We start from the raw sequence: 15,986 nt of genomic DNA, 5'->3' as shown, positions 1-15,986 counted from the left end.
TTCTCCATGGGAACATTGCCGGGGAGCCACTGGGGTAGAAAACTTGCCACAAGCATGTTGGGTGTCCAACCGGTCTGTCAGGTCTCCCTACACCTGCTATTTGGAAGAAGAAAAAACATACTTTATTGTTGCTGAGACAGTTTGCTTGCAAAACGCTTCATAGCCATTTGTTAACATAGAAACAGTTCTGTTTCTCAGCCCTTAGTGACTGCTCCCCAAATTTATTTCTGTATTTAGCAATTTGGTTAGCGATGAAAACCTGCTGAGTGAGATTTTTATTCTACCAAGGCAAGAAAATGACATCTCTAATGGGACAGATTTGTTTCTTCACTCCCCTGAATGATGGCCTAGCATAGGGAAGGGTAAGAATAAAAACTTGTATTCACTCAATAAGAACTATTGAGTATTATAGTTAACTGTATTTTGTTGGAGAAAAGACCAAATTTGATTTTAAAATTTCTGTTTCCTTTAGTGACTAGCCCTGTGCATTGAATGCAGTAGGTTTTTAATTAATGTAGGAAGAATGGTTGACTTAATGGATTGTTCTGAGGAGGTAATCCCTGTATCCTTTGGATATGGAAGATGCACTACTAGACCTAAGGAATAAATGATCCATATACTGGTGGTTGGGAGGAAGTTTCTACCTCTGCTCTGTAACTCTGGTGAACATAATTAAGCTCTCTGAGATTCTGTTTCCAATATTAGTATATAATGAATCTAACTGATATCATAGAAACCCAGAATCTTAATGTTAGAAGTGATGTCAGCAGCCATCTGTTGCAGCCTGCTCCTATACAGGAATCTATCTACAAAGTCCTTCGTAAGCTGTCATCTGGCTTATACCTGAAGATGTACATCTCACATTGTAAATGCCAATAATCATGCAGAAGTGTTCTCTTTATATTAAACCCATATCCCATTGTTTACTTCTTGTTTTTTAAGTGAGGCAATTGAGGTTAAGTGACTTGCCCAGGGTCACACAGTTAGTGTTAAGTGTCTGAGGCCAGATTTGAACTCAGGTCCTCCTGAATCCAGGGCCGGTGCTCTATCCACTGAGCCACCTAACTGCCCCTGTTTACTTCTTTCAAAAGGCATATTGATCTATGAGAAAGCAAGGACCTATGAAAAAGCTATCATCTATCTATCTATCTATATCTATCGATCTATCATCTGTGTATGTATATGTATATCTGCATATATATATGTATGTATATATTTATATACACATCTCTATCTATCTATCTATCTACCTATCTCCCATGGCGTTATCATTGTTACTGATACCAAAAACAGTGAACTTGACCTATTGAATACCGGCAAAGCAAGTATTTCTTCAACTAACTTTTGAGGCTGACCCTACTCAATGAATTCCCCACACCCCTACATTTTACACTGGTTTCATTATACTCAAAGAAGAAAGGAAGAATCGATGACAAATTTTTCCTGATTCAGGCTCCTTTTCTTTCTTTTTTTTTTAAACTTTATTTATTAAAGGCTTCTCAAAGTCTTAGCCAGGAAACATTCTGTAACCTTCCTTCTTAGAGAACTAACAAGAGTTTTCTAAGGGTATGCTCATCCAGGATCAGAAAAGTAACAAGTCACTTTGCTTGTCATATCCTGCATCTTTGTTACAAATGGACATCTTATAATCTTTTTTTTCAGGGGCTGGGGGTGGGCTATTAGGTGAACATTGTAGGCAGTTGGGAAATATATTCACTTTGTCATATTTTCTTAGGACAAAACATTCACTATGGATATTTTGAGTGTCCAGAGTCCTATGAGACTCTGTTTAACAACCCATGATGCTCTCTTTGGATACAGCACATGGCCTGCAAGACACAACAACCAGTTTCAGGATGGCTTTTCAGTTTCAAATGTACTGAGTCATGCTGTTTTGCAATACACAATGGCATGGGTCCACCAAAGCTACAAGCTGCTTATCACCCTCCTATGACTAATAACTGTGGCACAATCTCCTTCGCATTGTGACGTTTAGAATTCCCAGTTGGTAATTATAATGAAGGCTGCAATCCTTTTGGTGTCTTCCAATGCCTTCCCTACCAGACCCGCATTGAGTACCTGTGATGTCTATCAGACCAGGAAGAAGCTGGTGGCACTAGTTCCCTGGCTAAGGTCAAGGATGACACTATTGGGGTCCACTCCACACAGCTCTCCCACTGTCTTTAGTTGAATCTGTAAAACAGCTGAATTAAACTGGAAAAAAGTTAGATTGTAAGCTTCTTAAGGGCAAGGACTGTCTTTTACCTCTCTTTGTATCCTCAGTGCTTAGTATAATGCCTGGCACCCAGTAGGCACTTTCTGAAAGGATGGAAACCCTCAAGCCCAGGAGAATTTTTGTCTGTTTGTTTCCTTGATTGATTTGTTTCAAATGTAAGAGGCCCCAGAAAGGGACCATAAAGGGGTTGGATATTTTTTGATCATAAATTCATGTGATCTAAGCAATATCAGAAAATAAATAATTATTCTAATTACCACCTGGGGCGGTAACTAGAAAGCTATCCTCAAATTATTAATATGCTAATTTAGTCCTTCCTGTTGCTTATGTCATGCATTTGTGTTTACCAAAATTAGCTTCTTCCTCTTAACCCCAGAAAAACACCATTCAATCCATATCATACATCCACTGAAGTATCACTGAAGGAAAATTATAAATCATTCAATTGACTTGATCACTCTATGCTATTTAGTTTCCCAGACCAATAAAATCTTTTTTTTACCATGTGCAATTATGTAAAACATTATCATATTACACATTTTATATAAGAAAATGTCAATAAAAGAAAAAAATGAAAGAAAGCAAAAAACAGCATGCTTCAGTGACTGTTCAATGAAAATCAGTTCTTTCTTTAGAGGTGGATAGTATGCTTCATCATTAGTCCTTTGGGATTGTCTTGGATCATTGCATTACTAAGAATAGTTAAGTCATTCACAGTTCTCCATCAAATGGTATTTCTCCTGGTTCTGCTCATTTCACTATACATCTGTTCATATAAGTCTTTCCAGGTCTTCCTGAAGTTGTCCCATTTGTCATTTCTTATAACACTATAATATTCCATGAAAATCATATACCACAGTTTGTTTAATGATTCCCTAAGTAATGGGCTTTCTTTTGATTTTCAATTCTTTGCCACCACAAAAAGAGCTGTAATAAATATTTTTGTACAAATAAAACCAATCAAATCTTGAGGATGGTTTCATTAATTAATGAGGAAAAATTAGCTTTGTGATCATGGGATAGATGTTCTTATAGTGACATGTGACAGAGTAGACCTAGGAGGAACCCTAGAGGTTATCTGTATCAAACTTCTCAGTTTGCAGGTAAACTGAAGCCAAGAAAAGTCAAGATTCTTTTCCATGGTCATGCACTTCATTATGGTATAGTTTCATAATAGCTTCTTCCACTTGAATGAGATAAGGCTTAAGGATGGTTTTATTTCCAATTACGGGAAATCTAACCTGGCCATCATAGGAGTAGGTATTGGTTTTATTACATGCACTATTCACAAAATGGATGGGACCTTTGAGGTCATCTACTCCAAACTTCTAAGTTTATATGTAAGGAAATTGAGGCCCAGAGAAGTCAAGATTATCTTTCCCAAGATTACATCATTTTTATTATTGTAAAGCCAACAAGAAAACAAAGATTTTATAATAGCTTTTTCACTTGAACTTGATTAATTACATTACCTTAATCCTCAGCCCTATAATTTTTGTTATTATCTTGATTCCATGTTTAGAGTTTTATGGAGAAGATGGCATATTTTCAATTAGGTATTTTTGAAATTTTTTCTTCCATGAATATTCTCTTTAGTCATGCCATAGACTGTCCAATAGATTTATTCACTAGATACTCGTATGACTATTTCTTCCCTCCTTGCTAATATATACTTTACATATCTTAAGTATATCACTTTCTACATGTATATACATTAAAATTCGACTTTTTAAATTTATTCTATTTTATGCCACATTTTGAAATGATATATGATTCTTATTTACAGTGTTTTCTATTTTAAAGTAATAATAAAACATCTTCATTGCCAAATCATCTTTGTGTCAGCTTGTTAAAACAACCATTTTCCCTAAATCTTTGTAACTTTTGATAGTATTTACATTCTCCATTAGTTAGTGAAGAAGGTGCAAGCAATTAATATTAGCTCAGCTTATAAAAACCCTCAAACATTCTACAGAGTAATAGACTAAAAACATCTCTATTTGATAAAAAAAAATAAATTTTAATGCCCCTACAAGGGACATGTATCCCTGCCAAGGAATCTTGGTGTTCAAGACTCCTAATAATGAGAAGAAAATCCTTACCTTCTGTTCCCATGGTGCAGTAAAAGACTTTCTTTTTTCTGTTCTAAAGCAAAGTCATTTTTTAATGAATGAATGAAAAAGCATTTAGTTCTTTACTAATTATAAAACACTGTACTAAGCACTAAGGAAACAAATATAAAAGCAAATACAACCCCTGTCCTTAAGGAGCTTATACTATAATGGGAAAGATATAGTGCCAGGAGGATTTATTTAAGTTTGGAAACCTGCACAGCCAATGAGCAGATGCAAAGAGGAACAGACTGATACACCTTTTCCAGTACCAATGGCAATACTGGCCTGAAAATGATTTCAGAAATGGAAAGTAGATGATGTAGAATGTAGATATTCTCTGTACCTCACCACTATGTTTCAGAGTCTTTCTGTATCTTCCTTGCTCCTTACTGGTAACATTGGTGAGTTTCTCTTGGAATATCTGTTTTTGAGAAGGACCCAGAGAAGTCATCTTTAATATATTACTTTTCATCTCCTTTTTTTGTATTGTAAGCTTGTTGAGGGTAGGGGATGTCTTTCCTTTTGCTTATATTTGTAATTCCTCACACTTAGTACCTGATACAAAGTAAGTGCTTAAAATATTTTTATTGAACTTGATTTGAAAACCAAGGCAGTTAATCGTGAAACAGTCAGCAGGATGGCTGGGGAATAGAGGGAAACATGATTGGAGCCTACTTAGGCTCTGAGGCCCCCACCAACAGAAGCCCTAGGGCAGGAGTTATGGACCTGAAAGGACAAGCAGTGCTCAAGAGTCAACTTTAGGACGAAAATTGCCTCTGAATGAAGCAAGGACTTGGCAGGAGCATTGTCTTTTGGAATTCAAATTGGGATATGTTTAGAATATTCTAGTCATGTGGGCTGACTTTGGATTTAGGTTTAGTGTGCAATAATCAAGATTCTCCATCCAAAGTGCATTTTCTCTTTCCAGTACATTTCCTGGATGTGCTGCTGCCTTTTTATGTCATATTCCATTAGGTAGAAGCCATGATATAGCATTAAAGGGCGTACGAGGCATGGCACACACCTTGGCTGGGTATAGTGCATCCAGCATTGCCAGCTCACTCAGTTGGTTATGAGAAATAGTATGGTGTGCTGTCATTGAAAAACCCACTAGGTTTGGAATGAAGAGCCTTAGTTTGTAGTCAAGGCTATGCTACTTAGTATTTGAATGGCAGAATTCAGCTTGGTGTAAGGGGGAAAATCCTAACAATGATAAGTTTACAATGTTATAATGTGTTAACTACCTATGATACTAGTGAGTTTCCTGTCATTGTAAATTTTCAAATGTAGGCTGTGTGACCACTTCAGGGAAATTCTAGAAGGGATTCCAGTACAGGTATGGGTAAAAAAAGATGGTATCTGAGTTCAGTCCAATTATGAAATTCTGTGCTTCCAATGCAAGATAAAATGCTTATGGTAAAAAAAAAATATGCAATACATTTTAGTATTCACTTAGATGCTCTGATTCTATTTACTTATCTGTAAAATGAAGATGGACCTACTTCTTCTATCTATCTCATTTGGGTATTGTCAGGGTATTGTATTCCATTAGCTGAACTACTGGCCAGAATTACAGCTTAATTACAGGCAGGTTGCTCAGTCTCAACACAGAGGTCCCTGAAGATCCAGGACAATGAAGCTCAACAATTCATGAAGGGCCTAATCCTGGGAGGAAAAGATGAGACTGGAAACCCCCATGATGGCGAGGCAGAAAGGACCATTCACCCAAAGTTCAGTAAGGAACAGAGCCTGGTTTTGGCACAAATCCCCCATTCAGTAATTAAATCTGGAGATAGGAGTAAACCAAACAAGATGCCAATTTCCCTCACCTTTAATTATTTAAATAATAATTATATAATTATTTTAATAGTAAAAATGTTGCAAATCTAGAAATTCCTTGCAAAGGAGAAATTAATTCAATTGAAACTGCAAACTGAGTCTCAATGGGAGGGGGAAAAAAGGATTTTTCTCCAAAGACTCCATGAACTACCAGAAAAAAATAAAGTACAATTTTCAAATAAATAAAAGCTCTGAAAGAAAGAATTATGTCAATGCCTTTCCTTTGTTGACTTTCTCTAATTTTGTACATACACATATATGTTTGAATGTTTCTTCTCCCATTAGACCATGAGCTCTCAGTGCAATTAGCTCTACTTTCCCCTTGATTTATGTCCCTAGCATTTCAGGCAGTGCCTTGTTTAATAAATGCTTGTTGACTGACTGAGGAAAAGTAGCTTTGATGAGAAAATGGTAAGCAGTACCCAAATTATAGACTCCCTGAACACTAGAAGAGTTCAGATAAAACTAGTGACTACATGAGATAGCAAGAAATACTAAGACAAAATCAAGACAGAAGGAGGAGGAAGAGGAGTAAACAACTGAACTAGAAAATGAATTAAGTAGAGAAAACTTAAAAATCACTAGACTCCCTGAAAAAAACTGGTTAAAAAAGGAAAAGGTTAGACATTATAGTCAAAAAGGGGAAATAATTTTTATACTATATAATAAATGTACTAGAGGATTATTCCTCAGATTTATTTCTTTATCTTAAATTTATTGAGGAAAAAATAAAAAGTATCCATGTGTCACATTATTAGATAAAATTAGAGATCAAAGTGAAGATAATCCATTTACTTTTTTTTTTCAGGGCAATGAGGGTTAAGTGACTTGCCCAGGGTCACACAGCTAGTAAGTGTCAAGTGTCTCAAGTCAGATTTAAACTCAGGTCCTCCTGAATCCAGGGCCAGTGCTTTATCCACTGCACCACCTAGCTTCCCAATCCAATGATTTCTTGAAAGAAACCCCCAAAGTATAATCCCTCAGGAATATTATAACCAAAACCCAGAGCTCCCATATAAAAAAACAAACAAACAAACAAACAAAAACACACTTCATGCATCCAAAAATAGGTTCTAGTACTAATGGGTCACAGTCAGGTCCATGAAAGACCTAACAACTTCAACTAAAAATGAGAAGTGATTATGGAATATAATATTCCAAAATTCAAAAGACAGATGCTTACAACCAACAATCACCTTGTAAAGATGAATAAAATCTTAAATAGTTTGTGAAATAACAATTTTGAATAATAAAAATAGTATCAAAATGCCTATGCTCAAGACACTGATGAATATATCTAGTAGCATAACGACAAGGAAAAGTCCCTTGGATATGTCTAAAGAGAATTACTGCAAGTTGACAACCCCAGCTCCCCTTATTATCTTAAAATCTGAATAAATAAACCCCATGAAGAAACCACACCAAAAAGAAACAAAAATGAATCCTATGAGGAAATACAGGAAAGAATCATTTGGTCTAGCAAATTAGTAAACAATTTTTCCCTCTTAACATAATGATGAAATAACATAGAAATTAACATAAAATATTAAAAAAGGAAAGATCATGGAATAACAAAATTTGAACCACCAAATAAAAATGGAAATAGCAAAATAATATCTGAACAGAGTTGTTTCACAACATACAGAAACAAACAAACACAGTAGAACCTTGTTTAATAAATCCCCTAGTTACTGAGGGGAGGATTCACAATTTGACAAAACCTTCTGGGAAAACTGGGCAGCAGTCTCATAGAAGTTCAGTATAGAGCAAAACTTCACATTACATACTGTTGGGGACCAATTTAATATAGGGAGAGTTAATTAAGTGGCTTATCGTAATATTGGGATCCCGGAAATAATGAGGGACCTCTAGGTCCAAAGCTCCCTCCCCTCTGAACTGCTTTTTTAGATATTTCTCAGGGCAGCTAGGTGGTGCAGTGGATAAAGCACAGGCCCTGGATTCAGGAGGACCTGAATTTAAATCCGGCCTCAGACACTTGACACTACTGTGTGACTAGTCACTTAACCCCCTCATTGCCCTGCAAAAATAAATAAACAAATAAACAAACAAAAGGTATTTCTCCCAGGCCAATTAGAAAGGAGTCAAACAGTCTCTTTTCCACAAAGGAATCAGGTTTTATTAATGGGAATAAAATAAACAGCAAAGGTGAAATTAATAAAAACAGACAAGGGAATAGGGAAAAAGAAATATGAATAATCCCCCTAACTCTAACCTAAGTCTATACAATCCCCAAACTCCCTTCCAGTTCAGCTAATTCCAAAGAGCAGGACTCATATGTTAACTCACCACCTGGGCTCCGTAGCTTCAATGGGAAACAGCCAGGGCCCGCAGGACAAAACTGCTAAGAAAGAACTTCTTTCTCATCTGCTCCTGCAGCTCGCACCACCAGAAAGAAGGTGACTCCAGAAAGAGACCAATCTCCCCTCAGGGAGCATTTACTCTCCCTGCCCCAAAAGGGGAGGTCCTTCAAAACTGCCTGTGGAGACTGGTTTCTCCTGCTGACATCAGCAGCATATGTCACTCCGGATAGACCAGGTGTGGCCCATCGCAATCCATCCGCCAAATTCCAATAATCTTACCACAATACCAAGATAAGGTCCACAGGGACACATTAACTAGGTATAAAAGGCCAACTTATACATTAGAGGAGAAAAGAAACAATAGTTTTTAAAAGTATTTAATGTAAGAATTTTAGACTTAAGAAGATGGAAAGAGTTCATGCTTAAACAATTGATAGAATCATACAAGATAAAATATATAATTTTAATTATAAAAATTAAGTTTATTTACATAAACAAATCTAAAGTATTTAAATTTAGAAGGAAAACAGATCAGTGAAAAAGTAGCAATGTTTGTAGCAAAAAATGCTCTAAGAAAAGTTTTACATCCAAAATATATAAGGAAATTATCTGAATTTATAAAATAGGAGCCCATACCCAATAGATAACTGATCAAAGTATATAAACAGGACATTTTTAAAGGAAGAAATCCAAGCTGTAGACAACCACATATAAATATTCTAAATCATTGAGAGAAGTGGGCATTAAAACAACTTTGAGGTTCTACCTCACATCCATGGAGCTTGCAAATGTGAAAAGGAGGAAAAACTATATATATATATATATATATATATATATATATATATATATATATATATATATATATATATATATACACACACACACACAGATACATATATACATACATACACAGACATATACATACATACACAGACATATACATACATATACATACACAGACATATACATACATATACATACACAGACATATACATACATACACAGACATATACATACATATACACACAGACATATACATACATATACACACACAGACATATATATATATATATATATATATATATATATATATATATGGGGTTATGGGAAAACAGCTATTTAGTTCATTGTTGTATAAGTTGTAAATTGGTCCAGTTGTATTGGGAAGCAATTTGAAAAAAATATCAGTTTTTGACCATTTATTGTCTTCACCATTCATTTGTCCCCTAATTATAAGAGGTGAGACTATAAGGCAATTTATATATATGTGTGTATACATATATACAAACACACAATTTTGCTAAATATGTGTAAATTCACCCCCCCCATATATATATATATATAAACTATACATAACCTTTGACACAGCTATCTGGCTATACTACTGCTAGGCTTATAACCAAATAAATCAAAGAGGAATAATACTTATTCATGCATAAATATTCATAGGAACTCTCTTAATATTAGTGAAAACTTGGAAATCAAGGGAATTTCTTACTATTGAAGAATGACCAAAAAATTATGAATGCAATGAAATAATATTGTCTTAAAATATTGTCATACATTAATGCACTGTTGGTGGAATTGTGAACTGATTCAACCATTCTGTAGAGCAATTTGGAATTATGCCCAAAGGGCTATAAAACCATGGCTACCCTTTGACCTAGCAATACTACTACTAGGTCTGTGTCCAAAAGAGATTTTAAAGAGGAAAAGGACATGTAAGTACAAAAATATTTATAGCAGCTCTTTTCTGGTGGCAGAAAACTAGAAATTGAGGGGATGCTCATCAACTGGGGAATGGCTGCACAAATTGTGGTATGTGATTGTTATGGAATCCTATTGTACTATAAAAATGATGATCTGAATGCTCTCAAAAAAACCTTACATGACTTACAGAAAAAGACTTACGTGAGCTGATGCAAAGTGAAATGTACTGTTTATAAAATAACAGCAATGTTGTAAGATGATCTGCTGTGAATGACCTAACTATTCTCAGGAATACAATGATTCAAGATAACTCCAAAGCATTTATGGAAATGCTATCCATACCCAGAGAAAGAACTGATGATGTCTGAATACAGATTGAAATACTTCTTAAAAATCATAAAAATTATTAAAAATATAATTTTAGAGAAGCCTAGGAAGATAAGCTTGAAATGACACAGAGTGTAGTGTGCAGAATTAGAATAATAAATACAATGACAACAAAATGGTAGGGAAAAAGTCAACAACTTGGAAAGGTATTATAAATTTGGTAACCCTTACTAAAAAACAAACGAAGTGATTTGCACCTGGCCTGCTTTTTTTTTTAAGTCAATCACTCTTTGTGATTACCACTCATTTTATAAATGTTTCCAGACAATCTTTACATTAAATGCAGATATCTTCCTGATTTTACTAGCCACAACTCCAAACTTGCCCTTTGGGGTACATAATCTACTTATCTCTAGAGTGAGACCTGAGGGAGAGTTAACTTCACTAAGGATTGGAAGGTGACTTATATAAACTCCCTTTACTTCTCTCTAATAGTTGGGACCTAATACTCCATTGATATATGTTTTACTGATCAAGTAGGGCCAGGAACAGTATATGTTTTTTGTTAGCATTTGCTCTTCCCAACCTTATTTTTACAACTTTTTCTCCTGGATTGAGGACTAAATAAACACTAACATTACTACTGAGAAAAGCCTGACAATCTACTGCCCTATGGCTGAACTCAAACCCTATGATTCTGAATATTAGGCTTCCTTAGCCAAATCATTCTTCCATGTTTCTGCTTTATCTCCTTTGGTATTTCATAGAAAAACAGAGAGTTTGGAGGTCCCTCATATTCCCAAATAACCCAATAAAACTGTTCATCTAGTCTTAAAAACAATCATAAAGGGTATATTCTGAGACCAAATGAACTAGAACATCTCAAGGGCTGCTGTTCTAATTTCACCAAAGTACCATAATCATTAATTAGTTAACTTGCCACAATCCTTTGAGATAAGATAAGGAAGCTTTTTCTATACTTACTCACTCTTGAAGACCCCATCCTTGCAGAATATGGAGTAAGACCTGCCCCCCCAAAAGAAAACTGAAACACGCAGGGACATTTTTAAGGGCATGGGAGGAATACTTAAAGCACTAATTGGTTATTTGTATTTTGTCTCATAGCTTAAATAAACTACTGGCCACTACCACTCCCTTCTACCACAGCATTTATATAACAGCTAGAAGACATTTTTTTCCTTATCTAATCTCATAGCACTTTACTCTCTTCTCATATACTTTTCATATTCTTATTTGCAATATATTTATACAATACATATATTATAAAGTGTGTTAAATTATATATTATATACACATTATATGTTACACAACACATGCAATACACTTATACACATGCATACAATGAATACATATACATGTGTACATACACACATGTACACACATGCATATGCTATGTGTATTGGGATGTGTGTGTGTGTGTGCATATAAAGGGTCAGTTTGGTATGCAATAGAGTGCCAGGCCTGGATTCAAGAAGACCTGAATTCAAATTTGGCCTCAGGCACTTACTAACTATGTGACCCCAGGCAAAACGTCACTTAACCTTAGTTTGCAGCCCATTCTTCATATGTAAAAAGAGGGATAATGATAGCATCTATTTTGCAGGGTTGTTATGAGGTTCAAATGAAATAAACTATAAAGTCTTTAGAATGGTGCTTGCCATGTAGTAAGCCCTATATGCATGTTAGTTATTATTATCATATGAGGATGTTATCTCTCTATGCTAGACATTTTATTGCACATGATAGTTATTTAATGCACTTTTTCAAATGCATTTTCAAATGCTTTATTGTTTTTCTTGTCATCATATAGCTAGTAAGTGTCTGAGGTCAGATTCAAACTCAGGAAGATGAGTCTTTGTTGTTCCAATAAATATTTATTGACTAACTATAGAAAATTAATCAAATGGACTGATTTTAACCAAAACAATTGAAATTTCTAGTTTTCAATGAATCTTATCCCCTACAAGTGAGTGGCCTTTAGAGATTGTGCTGTAATTTTAATTATGCCACTATTTTTTTTCTTGATCATACAGGGAGCTTCACTTTTGGAGTGACCATGCCCATCCTTAATAAAATATTTCGTATCTCCTCCCTGGCAGAAAACTGTCATGCTCTTATTATATGTTTAACATTTGAAAAGAGCCCAAAGCTAGTTGGAGTAAACTCTGATGAAAAATATGGTGTAAAAATAAGCATTGGGGGTGCAAAATAGTGATAATAAAGGCATGTGAGTGTTTTCCTCCTAGTTTATAAAGTAGTTCAGGTGATAGATATAAAAAAGAGCCCCCACCGCCCCGATTTATGAAACAATGATTTCTAGCATATGGGACCTATACAGATAGGTCAAAGAATTATCAAAAGGGGCCCTTATATCCATATGTGAATCTATTTTAAATCTCTACATTGAAACTAAATGATGAAACAGAATGGAGGAGGAACCATATTGATAGCTCAAATTTGAATCCCTTCAACCAGACTTCCAGTCTCAGAAAGCTGCCAAGCAACACCCGCCATCTCAGTAGATGACTCAGTGTTATAAATAAGCAAACCTATCTTCTGTAGACTGAATAAATAATGTGTCTCTCACATGCATGTAATACTAGTTTTCAAATTTGTGCAACTGTTTTTCTGATGAGTAAAATACAAATTCAATGAAAAAGGTATTTGAATTCCTAGTAATTTTATTATAATGAATTTTCTTAATCTACCATTTTCTCAATGTGCAATTAGTACAATGACTATCATGAGGGATATGTAATAATGCTTTCATGGTAAAAATTATACAAATGATAAAAAATTCCTGGATTAGTACAAAAAAGCCTCAGTGAAATTGGAATAAAGTTTCCTAATATGACAAGATAATTTGGATTTGAACTTGTTTAAAGAAAATTCTATATGTCATTGCCTATTAATCACATCTCTCATAAATAGGGGACAAACAATGAAGACAATAAATGGTCTGACATTATTATTTTTTTGCTAATTAATTAACTCCACAAATAGTTATTGAGAACTTATAGCATTCATCATGTAAGTACACTCTTTAAAGCTTTTTTGATGAGAAAGAATTTATTAATGAAAAGGGAAGAAAGTGTTTTTTTATAAAGGAAGAGATTTATATTATCAAATGATATAAGATACGGTTGGTGTTATAAAATATTTATATCTATTAGAAGTAGGAAATATTTTTAATATATACTGCTTATATATGCATGAAGGAACAAATCTTTTAGATGGGAATTAGAGAATTTTGGAGGGAAAAAAAGATCTATGGTGTAAAAAAATGAAAAAAATCTTCAATTATCATTGTAAATCATATAGTTATATGCCTGACTAGAGTGCAAAGAGTTTAATATTATAAAGAATTATAGAATGGTCTTTTATTAAGAACTGGAGGAATATGATGGCAAGGAAAAAATTTCAAGAACACAAAAGACATCTTAGACTGTGTCAATGACTACAGAGTTTATAAATCATTTTGGTGTGTTAGTAAATTTGCTTATATTTATTTTATGACTAAAGAGGGTAATTTAAAAAAAATAATCACACAAACATTTAGGTTCTGATTTATGATTTAAAATAGATTGATAGGTGTAATTTGGGAAGTTGTGGCTCTTTAAGTGTAAAGTGAATTTCTGATTTTGAGTTAATTCAACCAGTCAAGGTACTGAAATCAGAAAAATAATGGTATATAGGAACTTAAGGAGAAAAATTGAAGCAGGGTGGTGGGGGTGGATGGAAGAAGGCTGGGGAGAGTCAACTATTGCTTTTCTGTGTCACCTAGATTTAGAGAAAGATAAGGCTTCTGTGAAGGACTTATCCCTCTGTGCTATTACCTCTTACTGAGAAGAAAAGGCAGATTGAGACATGGAATCCTAGTAAACTGGGTTAAAGATTAAATTTGAATCATACTGCTGTAAGCAGCATTATTATTGGACAAGACATAATTCTGGTGTATGAGTAAATGAGGAAACAGGCTGTCCTGTTCTACATACTTCCAAAACAGCCAAATGTATGAGCTTTGCAGTTCTTTAGCTAAAAGAAAACCTATTCATATAAAGATACAACAACATTTAAATGCCCTTATAAGAGTGATTATGTTGTTTATTGTTTGTCAAAGAGAACCATGACATCAGAACGATGTCATTACTTTCACTGAACTGGATTAAAGTGAGGAAGAGCTGTGCAAGGTTAGCAACCTCACTCTCTCTACCAGAGCCTTCTGGGTTCAGTGGCAAGATATGCATTAAGATGACTGGAGATGGCTCTAGATGTTTAAGGCAATGAGGGTAAGGTGACTTGCTCTGGGTCACACAACTAGTAAGTGTCTGAGGTGAGATTTGAATTCAGGTTTTCCTGACAACAGGGCCAGTGTTCTATTCACTTTGCCACCTAGCTGCCCCCAAGGGTGATCATAAATTGAAAGCACTTGCAAATTACATGTTCAAATAAAGAAAATAATTTCACTTGCTGAAGAGTAGTGAAGATCAAGTAAAAGCAGTGAGCAGAGAGGTAGTATTGTGTGGTACCAATATTCTCGAATATAAAAATAACATCAAAGATTGTAGTCCATTCACCCAGAATATAAGTTTTCTTCCTATATGTGCTATAAATGGGTTTCTACTCTTCACCAGAGATATGAAGTACATTGAGAAGAGAGTCAGATACAGGCTTATCCATATATTGTGATGTATATTATTATTTATACATTAGTTTCTGCATATCACTTCTATCTTATTTTTAAATAAATTGTCATTTTTAAGATAAAAAAGTTATTATTATAAGTTGTGGGTTATATATGTGTGGATTGTGTGATTCAGTACTTTGTGAATGGTGTGTTGCGTTATGAATATGGAAAATCCATTAGATGGGAGCTCACAAACAGAAACAGTGAAGAGATCAAGTATATTTCCCCATCTCTAGGAATGTTGATTTGCTAGTGTGAGAACAGGTTATAGAAAGTGATCCAAACCCAGACAGTGAGTTGGTAAACCCTTGAGAGAGATAATATATACTTGGTAACATTGTGGAAGTTTTTAACTTTATTAGGTCATAAAGCCTTTATGATTATTTTTTTTTATAATACTGATGTTATGGTATAAATTTTTCTATTTCTGCTTCCTTCACTCTGCATCAGTTCAGGTAAGTCTTTTTATGTCTTTTTTAAATCATCCATTTCCTCATTTCTTGTAGCACAATAACAAAACAAATCTACTTAGGATTTCTAAGCAGAGAAATTATCTTGGAAAATGTGTGAAATACAGATCAGTTTGGGGATAGAGGGAGGAAAAAAGACCTATAAGGAAGCTGTTGAAATGGTCCAGGCAGCTGATGATGAGGTCTTATAGTAGCGTTATAGCTGTAAAGGGCTAAAATTCTAGCTAGTCTGTCTAAAATCTAATGAGTGGTTGCCAATAA

Source organism: Dromiciops gliroides, chromosome 2 (assembly GCF_019393635.1).
Source record: "Dromiciops gliroides isolate mDroGli1 chromosome 2, mDroGli1.pri, whole genome shotgun sequence".
Classification (NCBI taxonomy): Eukaryota; Metazoa; Chordata; class Mammalia; order Microbiotheria; family Microbiotheriidae; genus Dromiciops; species Dromiciops gliroides.
The sequence above is the reverse complement of the archived record's forward strand: the minus strand, read 5'-3'. Positions refer to the sequence as shown.